This window comes from Atractosteus spatula (genome assembly GCF_055471065.1).
Source record: "Atractosteus spatula isolate fAtrSpa1 chromosome 26 unlocalized genomic scaffold, fAtrSpa1.hap1 SUPER_26_unloc_1, whole genome shotgun sequence".
NCBI lineage: Eukaryota > Metazoa > Chordata > Actinopteri > Semionotiformes > Lepisosteidae > Atractosteus > Atractosteus spatula.
Window position 1 is genome coordinate 2,649,384 of NW_028296644.1, and position 25,274 is coordinate 2,674,657.

The 25,274-nt window shown below is 41.2% G+C and overlaps 3 non-coding genes across 3 annotated transcripts; all 3 read right to left on the reverse strand.

Annotated features, from left to right (window-relative positions):
• Nucleotides 1-7,739: 7,739 nt before the first annotated feature.
• trnas-aga (transfer RNA serine (anticodon AGA)) lies at nt 7,740-7,821 on the reverse strand. Its single transcript has one exon. It is a non-coding gene; the product is annotated as a tRNA-Ser (tRNA).
• Nucleotides 7,822-9,905: 2,084 nt separating this feature from the next.
• trnag-gcc (transfer RNA glycine (anticodon GCC)) lies at nt 9,906-9,976 on the reverse strand. The gene has a single exon. It is a non-coding gene; the product is annotated as a tRNA-Gly (tRNA).
• A 441-nt stretch (nt 9,977-10,417) lies between these two features.
• trnas-uga (transfer RNA serine (anticodon UGA)) lies at nt 10,418-10,499 on the reverse strand. Its single transcript has one exon. It is a non-coding gene; the product is annotated as a tRNA-Ser (tRNA).
• Nucleotides 10,500-25,274: the final 14,775 nt, after the last annotated feature.

The following is a 25,274-nucleotide window of genomic DNA, read 5'->3' on the forward strand; positions in this document are numbered from 1 at the left end:
ACGGAATTCACTGGACCACCGCAACAGCTCAAAAAATGCTAGACCACTGGTCACAACATTTAAACTGGTAATCCCCAAAGCCACAGAACAAGAGGGGGACAAGAACAACAAAAATATTGTAAATCTAAGCAACAACTTCCACCCCACAACTGAACAAATCAACCTCCTCAATAAGGGCTTATCATTTGTCCCCACAGTAGGGACAAAGAGAGGTCAGAAAACCAGACTGAAAAGCGAAATCCGACAATACCACCGTCGCCTTAAACTGACCGCCTTCTTTAAGGATAAAGACACCGACACAGAAAGGGTTCCCTTCCTGCCTAAATCCAGCTGGGAACCAGGGGAAAACCAACTGCCACCAGAAATCCAGGAAATCATTCAAGAGGACAACAGAATTCTACGAAAACTCCGACCATACAGGGACTCACACAACATAACAAAGGAGGAAACCATAGCCTTAAAACATTTAAAAGAAAACAAACATATAGTCATAAAACCAGCAGACAAAGGGAGTGCAATAGTTATCATGGACAGAGAACAATACTTTGCAGAAGCACACAGACAATTAAATAATCAGGAACACTATACTACTTTGGAAGAACCGCTGTACAAACAAACAGCACTAGAAATAGGGCAAATCCTACAAACTCTGGTTGAACTAAAACACCTAACAAAAAAACAGGCATTCTACCTAAGAGGAGAGGAATCACCACGACCGAGGATTTTCTACCTCCTCCCCAAAATTCATAAAGCCCCAGAAACATGGCCACTCCCCTACGAAATTCCACCTGGGAGGCCCATAGTGTCCGACTGCAACAGTGAATCCTACAGAATAGCAGAATATCTAGACCATTTCCTCAACCCCATTTCTAAACACCACCCAAGTTACATCAAAGACACCTATGACTTTGAAGCCAAAGTCAAAAATGCTACAATACAACAGGGAGCCTTTCTGTTCACCATTGACATTGACAGTTTATACACCAACATTGAAACTACGGAGGGACTGAAAGCAGTCCTGGAGTGCTTTCTCAAATACCCTGACCACAACAGACCAGAAACACAAATTCTGAAGCTATTGGAAAGTAGCCTCAACAAAAATGATTTTGAATTTGAAGAGCAATACTACTTACAAATAAAAGGAACTGCTATGGGGAAACGCTTTGCTCCGGCCTACAGATGCAGCCATTCAAAATGCGCGGGCGATACCGCATTATTTTCCGGTATGCTGTACGCAGTCTACCGCAAGTTACCGGTAAATACCGCTAGCAAAATAATAGTATCCGGAATTTCCGCAAGGTGGAGCTAATAAAGCTCAACCTCTCATGTTTGAGCTGTAGCCATCAAAGTCTTTAACGAAGATATTACTAATAGTATTAATAATAAATGACCTTGGACAAGCTGTAAACTCAAAGTATTGCCCTGGTCCACATTCTTTTTTTCATTGACCGTCTTTGTAAAAGTAACACCACAGCATTTCGCAATCACGCATTTTTTTCCAATCATGCAAAGTACAGTAATTTTTGAGAATTGATTCAGCATGCCGTACACATGCTCATAAAAGAGATTGATTTAGGAACATAAACATATTACCGTATGCAAACTGTACTGTATACCGTATGTATATGTATATTAAATGTCTTAACTGTGCCCGTTTAAGTATTGAATATTTATATGGAATTTTACCACTGAAGGGAAATCTTAGTGCCTGAGCATAAAAAGAATAGGAGCATACTGCATCGCGTGTGAAGGCCATAAACGATATTAATTTTGGAACATAAACATACAGTATATGGCTGGTCTCGGTACTTTAAAGAAAAAATACACACCAGTATTCCATTTCTCCCTAAACATTTTATATATATAATATATAATATTGAATATAATATTGAATCGCGTATATATTTTATGAAAGCAAGATTGCTCAGCTGGACAAAAGTACACAACCTACCTTTATCAGAAATATTTATGCATCAAAGCCTTTACCGAAGATATTACTAATAGTATTAATAATGAATGACTTTGGACAAGCTGTATACTCAAAGTATAATTTCTTTAGCACATTTGTACAAGCACTTGGAATCTGTCCAAGCCATACTTTGTCAGGCATTTTGTTTTACTTCAAAGGGCATAAAAACTCCCTTGCTTTTAACAGGGCGTTTCATAATTTCTAACTATGAAAATGATTTAAAATGCGACACTTATCATTCAACTAGAGCTCAAAATATCACAAGGATCCTCAAGAGCACAGCAAAGACTGTATTAAAATATACTTGTATGAGATACATGAGAATCCAGGCTTTTTTATCAATGCTTTCTTTTCCGTATACCAGATTTTATGGAACCACTTCAGAAGGGTAGCTGGGCACCTCAATTAAGTCGTTTGTTAAAAAATGAAGTGATACACCAATGCATTAGCATGTTAAAGCGACTTAATTGAGGTGCCCAGCTACCAGTTAACACTGTACCTACAATACTTGTGAAACCGGTTTAATTCGTCACAGCCAGCACTCCTGCAGAGAGGGGGTTGTACTCGTAAAGTAGAAGCAGGCGAGATTTCCAGCGAAAGACACCCCCCCTCAAAAACCCAGCAAGCAGTAAGGCTTTATGTTGAAAATTGAAGTGGATTTTGTTTATGATAAAGAGGATAAACTGGGATGGGAGGAGGGTTTGGTTTTGCATAAGGGGCGGGATTATGATAATTGTAGGAATTGCGAGAGTATATTGGTTTGATATATTTGATTTTGTATTGTGGTCGTTATCTATGTTTTTGGTTGGTATTATGTTTATATGGTTGTTTTTGTTGGTTGGTTGTTATTATGGTTATTAATAATACGATCTATAGTTGAAATCTGAGCCTAAATAAAAAGAAAAAGCAAGTGATTAGGTTTATGAGCAATCTAATTACTTATTCGTTTAAAACGCTATATAAAATAAAGTTTATTATTAATTTGCTGGACAGAGCGGTGAACATTATTATGCATAAGACAAAGATAACGATCCTGATCAGTTTAGAAATCTGTGTACGCTGTAAGGTTTTTACTTCTTAAACTTTTAAAATACACGTTTCGAATAGAAAGAAATCCTCTTCCTGGTACAGTTGCATGAAGTGAGAGGCGAAACAGCCCTACACAGCCCTGTCGCAGTACACGGATATAATCATACCGTTATTAAATTCTTTAGATACGCGATTCCATATTATATTCCCTTTTAATCAAATTCTAAAAGTATGCTTGTTGACTCCGGTATCACGTTAGTTAAAGACTTCGAAGCTTAAAATGTTTAGGGAGAAATGGAATACTGGTGTGTATTTTTTTTCTTTAAAGTACCAAGACCAGCTACTGTATATACTGTATGTTTATGTTCCAAAATTAATATAGTTTATGGCCTTCACACGCGTTACAGTATGCTCCTATTCTTTTTATGCTCAGCTACTAAGATTTCCCTTCAGTGGTAAAATTCAATATCTACAACGGGCACAGCAAAGACGTTTACTGTACAGTAAGTCTTTCTACGACAGACCAACGGACCACGAGTGCCCCTGTTGGTCAACCAATCACGTACTGCGGTGCCACACGTCATCTTGCGTCACGCTGCGCGACGCCACCTGCGGTACGTGTCTGTAACGCGCACTTTGAATGGCTGCATCTGTATGCTGACATCTATATGGCCCATTGGGAAGCCACAGTATTCCCAAAATGTACACACAAACCTACACACTACTTCAGGTACCTTGACGACATCTGGGGAACCTGGACGCACGGCCCACAGGCCTTTCAAGAATTCATTAACACCCTCAACACACACCACAGGTCCATTAAACTCAAATACACCAAGCATGAAAACCACATAGACTTCCTAGACACCACCACATACAAGGGTTCCTCCTTCAACAACACAGGCAAACTGGACATCAAGGTATATTTCAAAGACACGGACACACACGGCTTACTCCACAAAGACAGCTTCCACCCAAAACATACTTTCAAAGGACTGGTAAAATCACAGCTCCTACGCTTCCACAAAATCTGCACACAACAACAAGACTTTGAGGAAGCCAAACACATACTCTTCCAAGCTCTACGCCAGAGAGGATACACACGAAGTTTCCTCAAAAATGTGGCACAAACATTTCTAAACAGAAAAACACCTGATGACAGCAAAATAATACCCCTCATCACAACATACTCCCAACTCAGCATAATAACCAACCAAAAACTAAAGTCTACATTCACCACGATATTAGAAAACACAAACCTACTGAGGGAACACAAAATCATATCTGCATATAGAAAAAACAAAAACCTACAGGATTATTTAGTCCAAAGCAAACTAAAACCGGTACAAAACAGATCAAATACACCAAAAGCCAAACACTTCAAACAAAAAACAACCATCCAAAACAACAAAACCAAAGAAATCCTCCAGTTGCAAAGGGCGCTCTCAGAAAACACCAATAATGCTGTCTATGGCATCCAGTGCAAAACGTGCGGGGTGACCTATGTGGGGGAAACAGGTAACTCCATCCGAACCCGACTGGCACAACACAGGTACAACATCCGGAACCAGCGGGAAAGGAGGACTCACCTGGTGGCACACTTCCTACAGCACGGGCTGGAAGTGCTGGAGGCCACAGGACTGGAGAGCAACCCCAACTGGACAGAGATGGAAAGAAAGAAAAAGGAAACGGAGTGGATCAAAAGACTTCAGACTACCTTTCCACATGGCCTGAACATCAGAAAATAAACTGGGAGGGTTTCAGTCGTTGGAAGGAGAGTGCAACACTCCTTGTCCCAGATGGTCCCTTCTTAGAGAAAATCTGGGAGAAAGAGCTTTGTTCCCCTACCTTAACCCTAACCCCCTAACCCTAACCCTTCCCTTACAGTAACCTAATTGGGTGGTAACGTATAAAATATACTCACCCTGTGTGCCGTCTGGGAATTACCGGAGACCTGGAGAATCCTTGCCGACTACGCCAAATTGTTGTGGGAAATCCTTCATCACAGGAGCAGGAAACAGTCTTTGTGGATTCAGTTGTTTTATTGAGCTCAATAAGGACATCAACGCGCGTTGGGTCTGCCCCGCAGGACAGACAAACTGCAAGGGTTTCCCAGCTCTTATATACAGTATGATCTCAGGAAGTTGTTTTGTTTCAGCTTCATGTGTATTCGTCTTGCCCTTTGATATGTAGCATTAGTTGACCGGTTGGTCCTGTCTCAAGTCCTGTCCTTTGATGTGTAGCTATCCTTTGATATGTAGCATGAGATGACCGGTTGGTCCTGTCTCGTCCTGTCCTTTGATGTGTAGCTGTAATTGTTGGAGCTGCTTAAGATATGTTAAGACGGGTTCGATTCCCGGCCAATGCAGTGGCTTTTGCAGCAAGCGGCTCCATCACTTGCATCCCTTTTCAACTTGCAACTGAAAACCCACTGAAGCTTAGAAGCTGTGACCAGATCAGTACCTGGATGAGGGTGACCTACAGGGAAAAGCAAAGCTTACAGCTGGAAGCGGTGTTAATGGAGCCAGTGGTGGGGCGCTCACCCTGAGGTCTGTGCTGGTCAAAATGCCCCAGTATGCCTTTTTGACAAAAGCTCTTGGTAATTGATCGTCTTCAATAATGCTTCTCCTTTAGGTACATTTGAAATCAGCTGAAAAATGCTGTGAAATGGGGGGGCACTTCAGGCCAGTGTAGGATTTGGGTTACAAGAACCATTAAACAGCACGAGAAAGCCCGTACACTGAATCGCAGGGCTTTCTATTCAAAGAAGGACAAAAGAAACTTCCCTGAATTCCTTTTTTTGCAGCACAGAGAGGACAGCGGGCACGAGGCTTGTTAGCTCAGTTGGTTAGAGCGTGGTGCTAATAACGCCAAGGTCGCGGGTTCGGGCCAGGCAGTCTCCTCCTCTCTTGCCAAAACCCGTTGCTTTCTTGCTGTGGTGAGATTGGTGGTAATGCAAAGACGCCACATACTGCCGACAGACGAGAGTGTTGCGGGAGAAGAGAGAAGTGATGGAAGATTGAAGAGTGTCCTAGGTGGAACCAAGATGAAGTGTCACAATTGCAAAGGGGAGGATTTCAAATGTTTAAGATGGTAAAAATAACCGGAAGTGATCCCCCAGTCCGGTGCAGTCTGACGTACTTCTGTCAAATAAAGTGAAACTAGATGTCGAACTGGAGCCTCACCATTTGCATAAGTGAGGCTCCAGTTATACATCTAGTTTCACTTTAAATGACAAAACTGAAGAGACTTAAAAGAGCTGGAGAGGATTTCTTACAACTTTTGAGCCGGCACAGTTTTTGAAAACGTTTTCTTCACGCTGCACTATACAACACAGACAGCCAAGAGTCTCCAAAACAAAACGAATTGACAGATAGGAGAAAAGTCCCACTCGTCCTAAAGTTCCCAAAATCCAGCACTGAGCGTAAACAAAGTGTTCAAGTAGCATGGGAATGCTACCCCTAATCCTAGCTGGAGTTTGAGCGTCTGGTTCAGAGTTTGCTCAAGAGTTTACCTTTCACAGATGCGCAAAGATGAATGTTGAGGGTGCACGCTTCAAGGCGCCTTACAGTGCAGGGAGTGATTAGAGACGATTCGTGACGTGTGCTCGTTCCCATATACCGTACGCCCCGGGTTGCAGTGCTAGGATGACGTCCAATACCGCTTCGGCACGTAACGGCATTATATTCAAGTGCAGGACGTGAGGATTTTATTTTGTTCGTTTTGTTCTGCTCTGCTTTGCTTTGTTTTGCTTTCCATGGCGTTCGTAAGAGCGTCAATAAAAAGGCGATTCCTGCGTCTAACACGAATGTAAGAGCTATTTCAAGTGCGGCTTCTAAAATGCTTGTAGACATTTGTCTGTTGTTGATTGTTTTTTTGTGTCTAACAAAGTGCCATTTTCCTGTCCGGACGGGGAGACATAGCTCTCATAACTTTTAATGATCACAGAGAGCTATGACCTCGGTTTTACATCTCATCCAAAAGACTGTGCCTTTTTACCACACAGCGTCTCCGTCACTATACTGGGGCATTGAGACCCGCACAGACCTCAGGGTGAGCACCCCACCGCTGGCTCCATTAACACCGCTTCCAGCTATAAGCTTTGCTTTTCCCTGTAGGTCACCCTCATCCGGGTACTGACCTGGCTCACAGCTTCTAAGATTCAGTGGGTTTTCAGTTGCGAGTTGAAAGGGGATGCAAGTGATGGAGCCGCTTGCTGCAAAAGCCACTGAATTGGCCAGGAATCGAACCCGGGCCTCTCGCGTGGCAGGTGAGAATTCTACCACTAAACCACCAATGCACGCTGCGAAGGTTTTCAAAAAAGATGCTTTTTTACCACTCTGTGCTGGATGTTGGGTCCCAAGGGAACTTCTGGACGAGTGAGAATTTTCTGCTATCAAAATTTGGTTTCGGAGACTTTTGGCAGCCTAGGTTGTCTCTCGCAGTGTTCAGGAATTGCATTCCGAAACTGAGTCAGATCAAAAGTTGTAAGAAAAGCACCTATGGTGTCGGTTCTAACAGCTTTATTGATTCAATGTTAAAGGCCGGAAATGGGGCACAAGACACGCGACCGCAAAAAGCGTCGCCATCTTCTTCCAGCTGCAAAATGCCGTTTGTGGACGCTGAAGCATTTCTTTCCAAGGCAGCGGGTACAAGCGATCTCGCGTTTTAAAACCACCAGGAAAAGCAGAAAGGCACTTTTCCTTGCTTGCGCCGGCACACGACAACGTGAGGAGGACACCGTAGTCGGCAGGATTCAAACCTGCGCAGGGAGACCCCAATGGATTTCTAGTCCATCGCCTTAACCACTCGGCCACGACTACAGTAAGCAGCGCCGTTGCTGCGTTCTTGCTACAATCTCACATGGATCGCGAGGCGCCGGCGGAAACCTTTTTCAAAGTCGTTCTCCATTAAAAAAAAAAACCTTTCCAAAATACAAGCCTTGCAGACAGACACGCCCCAGAGGACTTAAGGGTGGCTTCATGTGGGAATGAAAAAGTCTCCCCGTCCGGACAGGAAAATGGCACTTTGTTAGACACAAAGAAACAATCAACAACAGACAAATGTCCACAAGCATTTAAGAAGCCGCACCATGTTCTTGTTACAATCTCACATGGATCGCGAGACGCCGGCGGAAATCTTTTTTAAAGTCCTTCTCCGTTAAAAAAAAAAAACCTTTCCAAAATACAAACCTTGCAGACAGACACGCCTCAGAGGACTTAAGGGTTGCTTCATGTGGGAATGAAAAAGTCTCCCCGTCCGGACAGGAAAATGGCACTTTGTTAGACACAAAAAAACAATCAACAACAGACAAATGTCTACAAGCATTTTAGAAGCCGCACTTGAAATAGCTCTTACATTCGTGTTAGACGCAGGAATCGCCTTTTTATTGACGCTCTTACGAACGCCATGGAAAGCAAAACAAAGCAAAGCAGAGCAGAACAAAACGAACAAAATAAAATCCTCACGTCCTGCACTTGAATATAATGCCGTTACGTGCCGAAGCGGTATTGGACGTCATCCTAGCACTGCAACCCGGGGCATACGGTATATGGGAACGAGCACACGTCACGAATCGTCTCTAATCACTCCCTGCACTGTAAGGCGCCTTGAAGCGTGCACCCTCAACATTCATCTTTGCGCATCTGTGAAAGGTAAACTCTTGAGCAAACTCTGAACCAGACGCTCAAACTCCAGCTAGGATTAGGGGTAGCATTCCCACGCTACTTGAACACTTTGTTTACGCTCAGTGCTGGATTTTGGGAACTTTAGGACGAGTGGGACTTTTCTCCTATCTGTCAATTCGTTTTGTTTTGGAGACTCTTGGCTGTCTGTGTTGTATAGTGCAGCGTGAAGAAAACGTTTTCGAAAACTGTGCCTGCTCAAAAGTTGTAAGAAATCCTCTCCAGCTCTTTTAAGTCTCTTCAGTTTTGTCATTTAAAGTGAAACTAGATGTATAACTGGAGCCTCACTTATTCAAATGGTGAGGCTCCAGTTCGACATCTGGTTTCACTTTATATGACAGAAGTACGTCAGACTGCGCCGGACTGGGGGATCACTTCCGGTTATTTTTACCATCTTAAACATTTGAAATCCTCCCCTATGCAATTGTGACACTTCATCTTGGCTCCACCTAGGACACTCTTCAATCTTCCATCACTTCTCTCTTCTCCCGCAACACTCTCGTCTGTCGGCAGTATGTGGCGTCTTTGCATTACCACCAATCTCACCATAGCAAGAAAGCAACGGGTTTTGGCAAGAGAGGAGGAGACTGCCTGGCCCCAACGGGGAGCGATCCCGCGACCTTGGCATTATTAGCACCACGCTCTAACTAACTGAGCTAACAGGCCTCGTGCCCACTGTCCTCTCTGTGCTGCAAAAAATGGAATTCAGGGAAGTTTCTTTTGTCCTTCTTTGAATAGAAAGCCCTGCGATTCAGTGTACGGGCTTTCTCGTGCTGTTTAATGGTTCTTGTAACCCAAATCCTACACTGGCCTGAAGTGCCCCCCCATTTCACAGCATTTTTCAGCTGATTTCAAATGTACCTAAAGGAGAAGCATTATTGAAGACCATCAATTACCAAGAGCTTTTGTCAAAGGTTTTGGTGGTCACTTTTAATGACCACAGAGAGCTATGACTCGGTTTTACATCTCATCCAAAAGACGGCGCCTTTTTACCACACAGCGTCTCCGTCACTATACTGGGGCTTTGGGACACGCACAGACCTCAGGGGGAGCGCCCCACCGCTGGCTCCATTAACACCATTTACAGCTGTAAACTTTGCTTTTCCCTGTAGGTCACCCTCATCCAGGTACTGACCTGGCTCACAGCTTCTAAGCTTCAGTGGGTTTTCAGTTGCGAGTTGAAAGGGGATGCAAGTGATGGAGCCGCTCGCTGCAAAAGCCACTGCATTGGCCGGGAATCGAACCCGGGCCTCCCGCATGGCGGGCGAGAATTCTACCACTGAACCACCAATGCACGCTGCAAAGGGTTCCAAAAAAGACGCTTTTTTACCACTCTGTGCTGGATGTTGGGTCCCAAGGGAACTTCTGGACGAGTGAGAATTTTCTGCTATCAAAATTTGGTTTCGGAGACTTTTGGCAGCCTAGGTTGTCTTTCGCAGTGTTCAGGAATTGCATTCCGAAACTGAGTCAGATCAAAAGTTGTAAGAAAAGCACCTATGGTGTCGGTTCTAACAGCTTTATTGATTCAATGTTAAAGGCCGGAAATGGGGCACAAGACACGCGACCGCAAAAAGCATCGCCATCTGCTTCCAGCTGCAAAATGCCGTTTGCGGACGCTAAAGCATTTCTTTCCAAGGCAGCGGGTACAAGCGATCTCGTGTTTTAAAACCTCCAGGAAAAGCAGAAAGGCACTTTTCCTTGCTTGCGCCTGCACACCACGACGTGAGGAGGACACCGTAGTCGACAGGATTCAAACCTGCGCGGGCAGACCCCAATGGATTTCAAGTCCATTGCCTTAACCACTCGGCCACGACTATAGCGAGCGCTGTTGTTGCTGCGTTCTTGCTACAATCTCACATGGATCGCGAGGCGCCGGCGGAAACCTTTTTCAAAGTCATTCTCCATTAAAAATAGTATAGTGGTGAGTATCCCCGCCTTTCACGCGGGAGACGACGTAGCTTTTGTCCAATCAGATTCCAATGTGTGGGATCTTACGGAATTTCCCTTCTCCGTCATTTTCTGAGCCCTATTCCAAAGGAGCATCCTGTCCACTCCTCGATGCTTTTCGAAAACCTGCCAGTGTGTTTGATTAGTGTTGATTTTTTTCGAAAAAGCTCAAAGAAAAGAGGACCGACCGAGCTCTTTGTTAGGAGTGGGATTTGAACCCACATCTGCAGGGGAGACTGCTACCTAAACACAGCACCTTGGACCACTCAGCCATCCTGACGTGTGCCACTAGCTCCAACCGGTCTGATAACCACCGCGATCCCACTCTGTTCCTCGATCATTGCACTGTTATTAAAGTTACATGGAGTGACATCAGTACTGAAATCTTTGAAAAATCTGTCGGCTTTCATGACCCGTTTTCTTTGTGGAGTGAATGTTGCACACTTGCGAGAAAACGTTTGTGAACCCTTTGGAATGATCTGGATTTCTACATGAATGGCTCCTAAAATGTGATCTGATCTTCATCTGAGGCATAATAATCAATAAAGACAGTCTTATTTAACAAACAACACACACGACATTTTACACTGTCAATTCAATTCAATTCAATGTATTTCTATATAGTGCCTTTCACAACAAGGATGTCCCAAGGCAGTGGCTATAAAAAGGGGAAGCACAGGGGGTAGTGTGGCTTAGTTGGTTAAAATGCCTGTTTAGTAAATAGGAGCTCCTGGGTCCAAATCCCACCAGTGGCTGTTTTTTTCTGTCTTCTCGAGCAGAACTGGTCATTATGGACAATCGCCTACGGCTAGCCTTAATTAAATGCAAGTATTCATTTCCTGTCTTAAGCGACTTGTTTTTCTTAAAATGGATGCAACTTGCAAAAGATGAAATACAAATCTTGCTAATCAGCACTCGTGGCTGGCAAACAAAGTCAGCAATGTTTTTTCATTAACCTTAACCTTGCAAATGGAGAAGAGTTAAACGATTGAGTCCATGCAGCTTAATCGGTCCGCACATCGGGTTCTTAACTGAAAGGGTGGTAATTTTTTTTTCTTTGAAATCAAAATGAATCAGAATATCAGTGCAAAGGACAAACTCTTGGTTTGGTTTAAAGATATATGGTTTTAAAACAGACAAAATGTAGAAAACAGGTGTTTCTCACTTTTGGAAAAAAATGGACCGGGGGTAATATTGTGCTAGTAGCAGTGCTGAGCTCACTGTGTTACAGTCCAGCAGTGTAACACCAGAGCCAGTGGCGCAATGGTTAATGTGTTTGACTAAGGATTAGGAGGTTGTAGGTTTGACTCCTGCCTGGCTCCTGTTGCTTTTAAACGCATCAGGCTACACACTACGTAGCCTGTTCTACTTACTGTATTGTAATCGTATCCAGTAAGAGATTTCCTTCATGTAAATAAACTGCACCTGACAGCTTTAGAAAAACACCTGAGCTCAGTACGGTGCTGAGAGCTCAGCGTTGCTGTCGTTCTAATTAGCACGCACTGCATCAGCGATGAACCCGGACTTTTCAATTATTCCGATCAGTAAATCAACAAGTACAGATGCAGCCATTCAAAACAAGCAGGCAATACCGCATTATTTTGTGGTGCTCTTGACGCAGTCTACCGCGAGTTACCGTAAAATCTCGTATAGTACCTCATAATACCACGTGGTACCGCAAGTAAAATAATAGTATCAGGAATTTCCGCAAGGTGGAGATAATAAAGCTCAACCTCTCATGTTTGAGCTGTCGCCATTAAAGTCTTTAACGAAGATATTACTAATAGTATTAATAATGAATGACCTTGGACAACCTATTAAACCTATTACTTGATTCTTATGGATGCCCGGTTCCGCCGGGGATTAAAAAAAAAACCCATGGAATCGCATATCTAAGGAAATAGCAGTATAACCTTATTCATGAACAAACAGTGGCATGTTACATTATTAATTTGGGTGTTTCCTCTTGCCAGAAAGCTCTAAATTGCATTTTGAGTGCGGTTTTTGACTTTTTTTAAATTACAACCCATAAATAAAGCTGATACCGTTTAGACTTTTAATTATTTAAAACTGTATTACAGCAGCACAATGCACAATGCAACGTAAATCGCTATCTTTGTCTTCTGCGTAATAATGTTCACCTCTCTGTCCAGCAAATTAACAATAGTAATAATAATGAACTTTATTGTATATGGCGCCTTTAAGGCGGCTCCTCAAAGCGCTTTACAGGATAAAAACAATAACAACAATACTGTTAGGCTGGGCAAACGATTTTTATTTTTTTTTAAAAAGAAATACAAAATGAGATATAATGATGTGTTCCGGCTTAGACATTAACGAAGAGCATAACGAAGGTCATAAAGGTCATAAACGATATTAATTTTGGAACATCAACATATTATGTAAACTGTATGTTGCTGTTATTGGTATTTTAAAGAAAAAATACTGTAAAATCTTGGGTTCGGCACAACGTTTCAGGCATTCATGTGAAGGACAACAGAGCTTTCACTGGCCGATTATCAAACTTTATTGATAAAACAAAAACAAAAACTATCCGACCAAGCCAGAAGAAGACAAAAAGAATAACGGAAACAGCGCGAGCCTACATTCTCACCTCAGCCGTCCACACCACACTTTTCCCTGGGTCAGAGATTAAATAAAACTTCACTCGTACCAAACAAATTACCACACACTGAACACTGAACATGTTAACCCAAATATGTCTCACAATACTTTTATGGTACATTACTTTGCTAAAATGTATTTAAAAATAAAAACGATTACAAATGCCAGCATAGAGAGAGACACACACACAGTTCTTCATTGTCAAAAAGTAATTGTTTTTTACTTTGTCAGCACCCAGACAAACACAAATGCGTTATTAATTAAATGCTTTTATTCATTCTTAATCGAACTCACAAGTTGCCATCTGCTGTTGAAGCTCTGTGAGACTAGACTCACACATGGCTAGACTTGACAATTTAACCATGAGATTATTTATGTTTATTAATCTTCCTTGTTATGCACTGAGAATGATAAGCACCCCAAACACGAGAGCGGCGTAGCGGTCGGCTCTGGCTTTCCCATCTATACCGATGCACTACAAGTACAACCCCCCTCTCTGCGGGAGTGCTGGCTGTGACGAATTAAACCGGTTTCACAGGTATTCACAGCGAAAGACATGTCCCCCCCCTCCAAAGCCCAGTAAGTACAGTTACTTTTTGACAGAGGGCAAAAAACTCTCTCTCTCTCTCGCTTGCCCTCCCCCCTGTGTATTGTCTGTTTAGGGCAAGCGAGAGAGAGAGAGAGAGAGAGAGAGAGAGAGAGCGGGTGGGCGAGATAATGTAAATCAAAACCTGTTTTTCTAGCTTTTAAAGTCATGCAATGTGTAAGCAGGAACACATCATTATATCTAACATATGAAAAATACATAATATAGCTCCCAAACAAACGCAAACGTGTTTTTAATAAAATGCTTTTATTCACTCATAATCTGACAATTTCAGGAAGACTAAGGAAGGACTAAGGAAATTGTCATCTGTTGTTGAAGCTCTGTGAGCTCGGTGACTTTGAGACCACTTGTTATCCCAAGTTGTTTGAATCGCCACAATTCAAATAGAGAAAAAAGAGCTGACTGAAAAGATTTAAGATGTGGCTGTCAATGTTGGGTTAAAGAAAACACGTTGCCCGACGTTAGTTGCATTGCTTGAAAAATAATTTTATTTCGAGAGCCTGGATAAGTAATTCAAGTGTTTTTTTAACTTCCTGAAAAACAAGTAATAATTTAACAATATGTGCAAAAGTTTAATGATATGTCGCTGTTGTGAATGTCTGTGGAGTGTATCTTATTTGCCTGTCCTGGCTGTGCTCTCTCGCTCGCCCTCCCCTTTCTCTCTCAATTCAATTCAATTCAAGGTGCTTTATTAGCATGGCAGATGGGTACAATCAGTGTTGGGTATTTACTTTGTAATCTGTGGTTCTTTTAACTGTTTTTACATCTACTGTATTGCTTTGAGATTCCACTTTTAAAGGTGATATGTAAAATAAAGTTTTTTTTATTATTGTTATAGAGAAACACGATCAGATTTTCCCTGGTTCAGAAAAAAAGATCTAAAGTATACTAGTTTGTCACTCTTCGCATTTCCTCTTTGCTAAATGGCTTTTCATACTAATCTGATCAATCTAACTGCCTGTTTTCTGTGCTTTCTCTATCCTTTAAAATAAACTATTATTCCACAATGCAGGATATTACATGGCCAGTATCACAGGCCAGTTCACAGGTTTGCATGCAAAATTTAATTTTGAAAGCCACTGAGACATCAGGTACTGCTGTTGTATTTATGAAAAAGAAACAAAACAAAAAGTATACTAATAACTGTGCCATCCTACTCCTTAGTTAATACAATTGATTATTTATAAACAGTTAACATTGTTAGCAAAATATTTTGAATTATATTTTACCCTGTTTTTTCTTTGGTTTTGTATTTAACTTATTATATGATAGTCAGATTTAATGTATATTTGAACAATGAAAATATATTTTTACAAGATGCGGGGGAAAGTGCAACAACTTATTACAGTGCTAAATTCAATATTATTGATTACTAATAGTTTATGCTAACACCTAACTTTCTTAATTAGATGTATTTAAAACAGTGAACTACTGTAAGTGTAACATAACATTCAGAAATACAATCGAAAATAGTTTTGTGGTGTTTGTATAGATGAAACATTTCTAAAATGTATAATGTAACAAAATTAATGACGATAAAAGTCTGCGGAATTCACAGACGCCAGTGGAACAAACAATTCTCCCAGATATCCAACTGTTGCCCATCACTCAAGAGAAGGAGGGGGGGGTTGTACTTGTTCCACGCTTTAAAGACACAACAAGAAGCCATACAGGCACAGCAGGAGGCTAATAAGATTCAAACGGAGACAAATCAACGAATTATAGAAGAGCAGAATTTGGTGAGAGAGGAATTGCAAAGATTAGGAGAAGAAATTAGACGGTCCTCGGTAACAGGGGGAGAACCCCGTAAGATGGAAGAAATTGGGCTTCAAAAGATGTCGGAGCTCGATGATGTAGAAGCATATTTAACCACCTTTGAGAGAACAGCTGCCAGGAATGCATGGCCCAGAGAGCAATGGGCAGGGAGAGTAGGACCTTATTTAATTGGGGAAGTCCAGAAGGCTTATTACAATTTAAAAGAAGAGGATGCGGAGAACTATGAAACTCTAAAAAAGGAGATTTTGGCGAGATTAGGGGTAACCATGGCGATAAGAGCAGTCCGGTTCCATAACTGAAAGTATCAAATGGACAAGCCCGCCAGATCTCAGATGTTTGACCTGGTTCATCTGGCGAAGAAATGGCTTCAGCCAGAAAAACTAAACTCGGGGCAAGTGGTAGAAAGAGTAGTATTTGACCACTTTGTGAGGAGTCTGCCTGTTCACTTGAAAAGAAAAGTGAGTGATGGGGATTCCCAGACCTTAGACCAGGCTGTTGATTTAGTGGAGCAACAGCATGCCACAGAAGCCTTGATTAAGGAAGAAGAGAGGAGGAAACCTGAGAGATCAGGGAATGGAACGAGGTCACTGAAGTACCGGGACCATCGAGATCCTCCTCAATTTACAACATCTTTTCAGGAAAGATCGGTTCAAAGGCCCCGACCATGGAAAGAGTCCCGTAGGTGTTTTAAGTGCCATAAAGAGGGACATTTGGCCAGTAAGTGTCCCAACTGGGGTGAACCTATGCAAGTGGACAACAGAGAGGAAGCCAAATGCAACTACCTCACGGCGAGCGTTCCGTCCTGTGAGGCGCCCCACATCGCTAAAATTAAGATAGGGGAAAAGCCTGTCGAGGCCCTGATAGACTCTGGAAGTATGGTGACCCTGGTGACCTCTTCAGCCCTACCTGAAGGAACCAAGGTCAGGCAAGTGATGGGGATACATATTACGTGCATTCATGGGGAAACTAAGATGTATCCATCTGTGAAAGTTCCATTACTACAGAAATGGGAATGTATAGTTCGACTGTAGGGGTGGTTGAACAATTGCCTTACCCTGTGGTGTTGGGTCGTGACTGTCCCCACTTTCTTCAAATTTTGAATACTGTCCAGTTGGCTAGGCATGAACCACTCCCCTGTCCAGGAGATTCAGATGATAACACAGATTCCCCTGGAGAGGCGAACCAGCCAGGAGAAGGCTCGGAACTTGGAGATGAGTTCTTAAATATGGATTTACCAGACTGGGAGCCACCCGAACATCGAGGTAGGTTCGGAACGGCCCAGCTGGAAGATGGGAATTTAAGACATGCATGGGGACATGTGAGAAAAATTGAGGGGGAGTTATGTAATAATAATAGTCCCCTGAATTACCCCTACTTTATGGTAAAAAACAATCTCCTCTATCAGGTCCAGAAGAGAGGACAAGAAGAAGTGGAGCAACTTCTCATTCCCCGAGCCTACCAGTCGAAACTCCTCAGCTTGGCCCATAGCCACCTCCTGGGAGGACACCTGGGCGTGAAGAAAATGGCTGAAAGGCTACTTTCTCGATTTTTCTGGCCCGGAATATACAAGGCCATCGAAAGATATTGTCGGGAATGCCCAACCTGTCAGAAAACTGCCCCACAACCTTATTATAAAAACCCTCTGATTCCCCTCCCAATAATAGATACTCCTTTTGAGCGGATTGGTATGGACTTAGTGGGACCCCTGATTAAAACTACAAAGGGACATCAGTATATACTGGTGATACCCCGAAGCCATTCCTCTGAGGGCAGCTACGGCCAAAAACATAGCTAGAGAGCTAGTGCACGTTCTCTCTAGAGTGGGAATCCTTAAGGAGATCTTAACAGATCAAGGGACTCCTTTTATGTCAAAGGTCATGCAAGACCTAAGTAAGCTTTTGGGTATTCATCAAATCAGAACCTCTGTTTATCACCCACAAACAGACGGACAAGTGGAGCGCTTCAATAAAACCCTGAAGAGCATGCTGAGGAAGGCCATGCAAAAGGATGGCAAAAATTGGGATCAATTGCTCCCTTATCTTATGTTTGCTATCCGAGAAGTACCGCAAGCCTCAATTGGGTTCTCTCCTTTTGAGTTATTATACGCTCGGAGACCACGGGGATTATTAGACCTGGTCAAAGAGTCCTGGGAGCATCAGCCTTCACCATTACAGACTGTCATTGAACATGTGGAACAAATGAGGGAAAGAATAAACATTGTTGTTCCCATTGTGAGGGAAAATCTGGAGAAGGCCCAGGCGCAGCAACAGCAAATTTATGATAGGGGAGCTATAGTGCGAGAATTTCAGCCAGGGGAGAAAGTATTGCTATTGGTCCCGACCCCGGAATGTAAATTCCTGGCCTCCTGGCAGGGGCCTTATGAGGTGGTGGAAAAAATGGGTCCAGTCACTTATAAAGTTAAGCAACCTGAAAAACGACGACAGCATCAAATCTACCATGTGAATTTACTAAAGAGATGGCATGGTGCAGAAGTTTTGCTCACCCACTTCTCCCCTGATCCTTTGGAAGAAGAAACGGGTGCCGTCGCCGTGGGGGACCTGGCTCCGGTGCAGAAGCAAGAATTACAAGAGTTCCTGAGTTGGGATGTTTTTTCCCAAAGTCCTGGCTGAACCCACCTCATTCAACATAAGATTATCACGGAACCAGGAAAAAGGGTAAGGTTGGCCCCCTATCGAGTACCTGAAGCAAAAAGGAAACTATTTAAGGAAGAAGTAGAAAAAATGTTAAGAATGGGGATAATAGAAGAATCCCATAGCGAGTGGGCTAGTCCCATAGTACTGATACCCAAGCCAGACGGAACTATTAGGTTCTGTAATAACTTCAAAAGATTAAATGAGATTTCGTTGTTTGACGCATACCCTATGCCTCGTATAGATGAGCTAATCGAGCGATTAGGTAACGCCCGATATATCAGTACGCTAGACCTTACGAAGGGATATTGGCAAGTACCCCTAGCCGAAGAAGCTAAAGCCAAAACCGCGTTTGCCACCCCGGAGGGGCTATACCAGTATCGGGTCCTTCCGTTTGGTTTAAACGGCGCTCCTGCTACGTTTCAGCGATTAATGGACCGCATACTCAGACCTCATCGAGATTTTGCGGCTGCCTACCTAGATGACGTCGTAATTCATAGCACGACTTGGGAACAACACCTACTACACTTGGGAGCAGTAACCGGAGCTTTGCGGAAAGCAGGATTAACTGCTAATCCAAAAAAATGTTGTCTAGGGACCCAGGAAGCCAATTATCTCGGTTATACGATTGGGAGGGGAATGATGACAAAATATATATGCCCCGGAAACAGTGAACTGGCGCGGAAGCCAGTAGGTGAATGCGTGTTGGAGAAGATAGGGGAGTTTGGTTGGAGTGAATAAAGATTTAAGGACAACGGATTTCGGAATAAATAAAGGATAACGGTATACGGCTTGTGATTTGGACTCGACGCGGATTTGTTGGATTTTACGAACTTTTGGAACACGGACTGAACAAGGACAGAGAAAACGGATTGCGGACTGGTTTGGAAAACAGACGAACGAAAGAAAAGGAAGAAACCTCGCGAAAATAAAAGAAGAGTTTGTGGTGTGAGTACTTTCGTACTTATTACATTTATCTATTCCCCCGGAGACGCCACAAAACATAAACATAATCTCATGGTTAAATAGTCAAGTCTAGCCATGTGTGAGTCTAGTCTCACAGAGCTTCAACAGCAGATGGCAACTTGTGAGTTCGATTAAGAATGAATAAAAGCATTTAATTAATAACGCATTTGTGTTTGTCTGGGTGCTGACAAAGTAAAAAACAATTACTTTTTGACAATGAAGAACTGTGTGTGTGTCTCTCTCTATGCTGGCATTTGTAATCGTTTTTATTTTTAAATACATTTTAGCAAAGTAATGTACCATAAAAGTATTGTGAGACATATTTGGGTTAACATGTTCAGTGTTCAGTGTGTGGTAATTTGTTTGGTGCGAGTGAGGTTTTATTTAATCTCTGACCTAGGGAAAAGTTTTATTTTTTCAAAGAAATGTTTGTTAAAAAAAAAGTCATGGCTGCGGCTGGATTTGAACACACAACGTGCGATGAAGTCAGGAACCTAACCCACAGCGTCACTGGCAAGGTCGCATGAGGAGTTTTGAAAAAGCCCTACAGAAACAGTATCAACAGACATTGTACAGCGTGTACTATTCTTGTGTTGTGGTACATGAATATAATTATATCGTTATTAATTTCTTTAGATACGCGATTCCATATTACAGATGCAGCCATTCAAAATGCACGGTACAAACCCGCAGTACAGTAAACTACCCACAAGCCACCGCAGGGCACCGCGGTAAGTAATTGACTGGCTAAAATGACTGACAGGGGCACTCGTGGTGCATTTGGTTGGTAGTGAAAAGATTTAATAATTTAATCTCTTTACTGTGCACATTTTAATCCGCTTAGTATTGAATATTGATATGGAATTTTACCACTAAAGGGAAATTTTAGTAGCTGAGCATAAAAAGAAGAGGAGCATAACGCATCTGAAGGTCATAAACGATATTAATTTAGGAACATAAACATTACTATATGTACGTAAACTGTACTGTGTATGGCTGGTCTTGGTAGTTTAAAGAAAAAATACACACCAGTCTTCCATTTCTCCATAAACATTTTAAGCATGAAAGTGTTATGAAATGGTACCCAAATATGCTATTGATGTATAGAATGAATTTTAATTTAAAATTATTTAAAAATTATTTAACACGAAAATTAAGCTGTTTACATCTTCCGCCTGAGAACAGTCACCCGTTGCTAATCAACGCAGAAACACAGCCACTAACTAGCAAAGAGAGGACATTAGCTAGCCAATATGATAAAGAAATAAATGATTATTTTGTTTATTTCTTTTGCACTTTTATTTGAACATTTCCATCGATTGTACAAGCACTTGAAAACTGTCCAATCCCTAGTTCATCAGGCATTTTCTTTTACGCTGCGGGCATTCTCCCGGTCTGGTGCCGGTCTGTGTCTTCTAGGATATAATGCCAGCGATTTTTTGTTAAATTTGGGTTTCCAATAACGCCGCAGCAAACTCTTGTTTTTATGTCCACTATAACAGACAATCTCCTTTGCTTTTAACCGAGCGTTTAATAATTTCCTAAAATGAAAATGATTTACTTTATTTCCCTCACCGGATCAATAAAATTATCTATCATCTATCTACTTAAACTTTGGGACAGAATTCTGGGTTCTCCCTATACCAGAGATTATGGTAGGGCTTCAGAATGGTGATTGGCTGACACCATCTGACACCCCTCTGATTGGAGAAAAAAGACGTGCTGGTTTGCTATACATACTGTACCAGGAAGAGGATTTCTTTCTATTCGAATCGTGTATTTTAAAAGTTTAATTAAGAAGTAAAAACCTTACAGCGTACACAGATTTCTAAACTGATCAGGAGGAAGAAAAATCACCCGTGTTTCGTCCATAAAAAGTGGTTATTAACTATCGAAACCTGTTTTATTTATTTTAATTTTATTTAGATTAAGAGTTCCCGTCACCCCTATTCCCATTTAAATCACAAACCCGTGTTTAATTAAATGTCTTTTAACGTAAATCGTTATCTTTGTCTTATGCATAATTATGTTCACCACTCTGTCCAGCAAATTAATAATAAACTTTATTTTATATAGCGTTTTAAACGAATAAGTATTTAGATCGCTCATAAACCTAATCACTTATTCTACATAAACACAGCGTAATTGCTCTCTGAAAATGCCTTTTCTTTTTATTTAGGCTCAGATTTCAACTATAGATCGTATTATTAATAACGATAATAACGACCAACCAACAAAAACAACCATATAAACATAATACCAACCAAAAACATAGATAACAACCACAATACAAAATCAAATATATCAAACCATTAAACTCTCTCAAATTCCTCCAATTATCATAACCCCGCCCCTTATGCAAAACCAAACCCTCCTCCCATCCCAGTTTATCCTCTTTATCATAAACAAAATCCACCTTAATTTTCAACATAAAGCATTACACAAAATCAATACCTCAACACTCCATACTCAACAACGATAATTCACAAACAGCCAGAACATGTAACTCCACATTCCCAAATAGACCTCATTTCCCCGCCCCTTATGCAAAACCAATATCCCTCCCCTGTTCTCTCTCTCCGCTGGCGTTTGTAATCGTTTTTATTTTTAAATAAATTTTAGCAAAGTCATGTATTTTAAAAATCTTAAGATTTCTATATTTATGTCTTTATTTAGTGGTTTCATTAGTGACAAAGGCTAAACTTTCTTGGAAAAATGTCTTTTATGTAAACCATGTTTGCTATTAATTCATTTAGGGCTAGAATATGTTCATTGTCTTTCAATGAAAGAAATGTTCCTTTCGCCGTAGTTGGGAGACATTAGAAGCTTGCCATGCCCGGACTGTTACACCAACGTATTAGCATGTTAAAGCGATTTCATTGAGGAGCCTAGCTTTCTTAACTAGTAAGTACTGTACTTACTGGGTTTTTGAGGGGGGGAGGTGTCTTTCGCTGGAAATCTCGCCCCCTTCTACTTTGAAAATACCTGTGAAACCGGTTTAATTCGTCACAGCCAGCACTCCCGCAGAGAGGGGGGTTGTACTTGCAGTGTATCGGTATACAGTAGATGGGAAAGCCAGAGCCGACCGCTACGCCGCCCACGTGTTATGCTCTTCGTTAATGTCTAAGCCGGAACACATCATTATATCTCATTTTGTATTTCTTAAAAAAAAATCGTTTGCCCAGCCTAACAGTATTGTTGTTATTGTTTTTAACCTGTAAAGCGCTTTGAGGAGCCACCTTTAAAGGCGCCATATACAATAAAGTTCATTATTATTACTATTGTTAATTTGCTGGACAGAGAGGTGAACATTATTACACAGAAGACAAAGATAGCGATTTACATTGCATTGTGCATTGTGCTGCTGTAATACAGTTTTAAATAATTAAAAGTCTAAACAGTATCAGCTTTATTTATGGGTTTTAAATAAAGGCGATTTAAACGCAATTTAAATCAATATAAATGTTTATATTGTAACGCATAGGTGACTATTCATTGTTATTAAAATGACTTAAATTCGATCATGTTGTGATATTTAGAAATATACATTTGTTTGGTGCGAGTGAAGTTTTATTTAATTTCTTATGGAAGCCAGTTTCCGCCAGGGAGTAAAAAAAAAAACACACTGTGGTATTCTCTCCGATGCAGTACAGTTAAAAACATATCTCTGATGCTGTTCCTAAATGAATATCGTTTATGACCATCAGACGCTTTATGCTCCTTTTCTTTTTTCCAGTGGATTGAACAGGGAGAGGCATTTCATGATGTACTTTTCACTGATGAATAAACAGTGGCTCTGGAACAGTTTTCAACCATGTCTTTTTATAAAAAGGGAAGATATGTGAACAAGCAAAACCCAAAACAAACATGTATGCCATACGGCGTACGCGTTACTGAAGCTAAAAGTTTAGCCTTTGTCACTAATGTAACCACTAAATAAAGACATATAGAAATCCCTACGTTACAGACTGTATATGGCTGGTATTGGTAGTTTAAAGAAAAAATACACACCAGTATTCCACTTTCTCCCTAAACATTTTAAGCATCAGAGTCTTACATGTGGTTATTTCGGAAACGTTTGTACGTGCTCCTTCTGACCATGTTACTGTTTACTGTTACTGACCATATTAAGTTTAAGTGCCTGTGGGCACTTTTCCTGTCCGTGGGGGGGTGGACCGTCTTTCATTAGAAGGTTAGTCTGTTCTACTCTGAGAATGTAGAGGGGGTGGAAAGTGCCCGCGGTCATTTAATTAGTATTAAAATTCGCACTGATTCCCTACGGACATAGGAATATTCGTGCGTGGTCAAAAAAATGGCATAAAAACGACAAAGTGAAGGCTGTGAAAACATTCACAATGTACTTTATACACAAAGCAAGTGTTCTCACAACTCTTGGAGGTTTCGTGAAAATGCTACAGGCGTGCCAAAATCGTTTTTTTAAATTCAAGGTGACTTTACCGCGGTTTTCATTTTCAGATTGTGAATCAAAAAAGGCATTTAATTAAACTAGTGATTGCGATTGTAATCAATTACTGTATTGATTGAAACACACATTCTGTACAGATACAGTACAGTCACATTCTCCTGTAGTCCAGTGGTGTAAAACGAATTAGCAGGTGATTGAGATAACAATGCACCTCCCACTGAGTGGAATGTTCTCATTTGTTCTCAAGTGTAAAAAGAGGTGATAATTCTTAATAATTCCGTGTCACATTAACTAACCTCTTCAGTTTATTCCGCCAGACAGTACATGAATATAATTATATCATTATTAATTTGTTTAGATACGCAATTCCATATTATATTCAATGTTAATCAAATTCTAAAAGTATGCATTTGTTAGATAACAAGCGAATTCACAGAAAAGGTTAAAAGACTATCACTTTTCACAAAGTATATAATCCTAATATGGTCAGAAGGAGCACGTAAAAACGTTTCCCAAATAACAACATGTAAGACTTTGATGCTTAAAATGTTTAGGGAGAAATGGAATACTGGTGTGTATTTTTTCTTTAAACTACCAAGACCAGCAATATACAGTGCAGTTTACATACAGTAATATGTTTATGTTCCTAAATTAATATCGTTTATGAGCATGTGAAAGGCATGGTGAATCGGAGATTCTCAAGGATTACTTTGTATGATTGGAAACGAATGCGTGATCGGATCAACTAAATGCTGTGGTGTTACTTTTTGTCAATGAAAAAATAAACTCTTTTCGTTTACAAAGATGGTTACAAAGAATGTGGACCAGGGTAATATTTTGAGCTTACAGCTTGTCCAAGGTCATTCATTATTAATACTATTAGTAATATCTTCGGTAAAGACTTTGATGCATAAAATATTCCTGCATAATTAAAATATTTACGATAAAGGTGGTAGGTTGTGTACTTTTGTCCAAAAGAACAATCTTGCTTTTATAAAATATACCACCTTTTTAATGTTTATGATTAACATGCTGTAATACACTGTTTAAATTTAAAAATCTAAAGAGTATACAACTTAAATTCTTAATTGAATAAAGATTGTCCCTCAGCAGTGATTCGAAACTGACGTTTTCTGGTGACAGCTCAAATGCTGTACAGGAGAGGTTAACCTTTATTAGCTCCACCTGGCGGTTTTACAAGGTGATTCCGGATACTATTAACATAATCTAATTTGCATACGGTATGATGCGGTTTACTGTGACACGCCCACCGTGTTATACCGCAGCATACCACACTTGTTTTGAATGGCTGCATCTGTACTGTATGTTTATGTTCCAAAATTAATATCGTTCATGGCCTTCACACGCGTTACAGTATGCTCCTATTCTTTTTATGCTCAGCTACTAAGATTTCCCTTCAGTGGTAAAATTCCATATAAATATTCAATACTAAAACGGGCACAGTAAAGACATTTAAATCTTTCTACGACCGACCAACGCACCACAGGTGCCCCTGTCGGTCAACCAATCACGTACCGCGGTATATTGCGTCATCGCGCGTCACGATCCACGAGGCCGTAGCCAATTACCTCCG